Source organism: Etheostoma cragini, chromosome 24 (assembly GCF_013103735.1).
Source record: "Etheostoma cragini isolate CJK2018 chromosome 24, CSU_Ecrag_1.0, whole genome shotgun sequence".
Lineage (NCBI taxonomy): Eukaryota > Metazoa > Chordata > Actinopteri > Perciformes > Percidae > Etheostoma > Etheostoma cragini.
Genome location: NC_048430.1, coordinates 3,111,183 through 3,113,229, shown reverse-complemented (window position 1 = coordinate 3,113,229; position 2,047 = coordinate 3,111,183). Strand labels below are relative to the sequence as shown.

Below are 2,047 nucleotides of genomic sequence, written 5' to 3'. Positions count from 1 at the left end.
TCTCTGATGAATTCCACCTCACTGTGGAATATATCATTCAGATAACCTCCTTACCATTGATAGACATTGGTAAAAAAATGAAGGTGAAGAAAAACACTGGAAGCTCATTTTGTCTAGAAAAACATGATAAAAAGATGTATGGTAGAAATATACCCTTGGTAAGAAGTTATGAATAATAAATGATAAGATATGAAGTTATAGGATTTGAGCTTAACACAAGTGTTTTCTGTATTTTACATAATTTTCTTTGCTCTGCAGAAATGGGTTTACTTTTTTTTTAATCTGGAGAAAATCTAAGCAGAAGACGGTACAGGGCTGGTGCTGCGTCAGATTGGCTGGTGATTTCTGGGAAATGCAGTACATAACATCTACGCTAGCTGGCAGATGGAGGCAAAGTGAATATGTGTTAAATTAAATCCAGACACCGATTACTCAACTCGCTGACACATGATGCCAGGAAATATAAACACACACACACACACACACACAGCAGCTGATGGCTAAAAGGCTAGGGTCTCATCCAATCGGAGAACATTGGAGAGTGCAGTCAGTAATCACCTTGCTGTTCTGAGTTAGCTGTAAAGTTTAATGACGTGGTTGTGTTTCCGGCCATGCTGAACGGAGCGTGGGAAAACTGAGCCTGTAACATGTCAGGCCAGTTCTAATTTTCTACTATCTATGGAAAAACTCTCAGCTCTCTGTGGTTCTTTTCAAATCAGATCATCAAATAAACAGCCCACGGTATATAGTCAGACAAAAAACATCCTGTCCTTTTCAACGGCTTTTATGTTTTGAGCAAACTTAACATATGCAAATATTTGTATGAATTGTACACGGGGGTGGGGCATCAAAATCAAAAGTAGCCCTCAGTATCTGGTGTGGCCACCAGCTGCATTAAGTACTTCTCATGTACTGCTCCAGACTGGCCAGTTCTTGCGGTTGTTGTTGCTATCCTGTACCTGTCCTGCAGGTGTGATATTCAGATATATAGATCATATACAGATGTTACACGTGGTCTGCCACTGCGAGGACAATCAGCTGTGCTTCTTATCTCCCTATAGCACTGTCCAAGGCGTCTCACAGTAGGGACATGGCATTGCCATGGCCACATCTGCTGTCCTCATGCCAGGCAGATTATTAGGGACCCTGGGCGTCTTTCTTTTCAGAGTCAGTAGAAAGTCTTTACTTAATTTTCTTAACCTGCAAGCTGGGATACTCTTTTTGACCGTTCAACAGGTGCATGTTCAATATTGTTTATGGTTAATTGAACAAGCATGGAAAACATTGTTTAAACCCTTTGCAATGAAGATCTCTGAAGTTATTAATAGATCTTTAAAATGCAGTGTCCTATAAAAGGCATTTACTTTTTGCTGAGTTCATGTGCATGGCACACTTTAACCAGCTGAATAACAACCATCAGAATGTTTTTTTTAAATGAATCCATGGAGAGAATTTGAAACTGCATTGTACATCTTGGATGTGAGCGCTAAAGCAAAACTAAAAATCCTGTCCATGGTTATGTGGCTTCACTTTATAATTTTGGTGGTTTGGAAAGGAGACACGACTTCCATTTAATAACATTGATTCAGCCCTAGCATGGCCACAAAAACATCAGTAGGAAGACCTCAGCAGCATCCGTCTGCCATCTGTCTCTGAAGAAGACAAATATTGTAGTAATAGACTATAGATCCTGGTATTAATTTCAGAAAGTGATACGATATGCAATTCTCAGCACTAAACTAACAGGTTTAGTTTGGCTGAAAAAGTTTGGAATTTGTCCACAAGGTGCAACCGTGTGCATGTTCACGTGCGTGTGTTCCTAGCTCTGCCCATTTGCCACGATTATAAAGTAAAAATATATTATTTAAGCAGGTTCTGACAAGCCTCACTGTTGGCTCACATACAGAACGAACACACTTACCCAAACACACACAAAAATGTGCACTGTTTGTTGATTTTGTTTCCCCTTTGGCCTAGCAGAGAATCTCACAGGAGTTGTTGGTTTATAGATGAACAGAAAGAAATAAAACAGGAAGAGAAAGGGAGA

At 39.8% G+C, this 2,047-nt stretch overlaps 1 long non-coding RNA gene across 1 annotated transcript in view; it reads right to left on the bottom strand.

The window, feature by feature from the left end:
* Nucleotides 1-448: 448 nt before the first annotated feature.
* The window catches only part of LOC117939325, a 29,906-nt gene continuing 28,307 nt past the window's right edge, over nucleotides 449-2,047 (bottom strand). The window contains exon 5 of the long non-coding RNA XR_004655557.1: nucleotides 449-493. This is a non-coding gene — a long non-coding RNA (uncharacterized LOC117939325). The remainder of the gene's footprint in view (nucleotides 494-2,047) is intronic.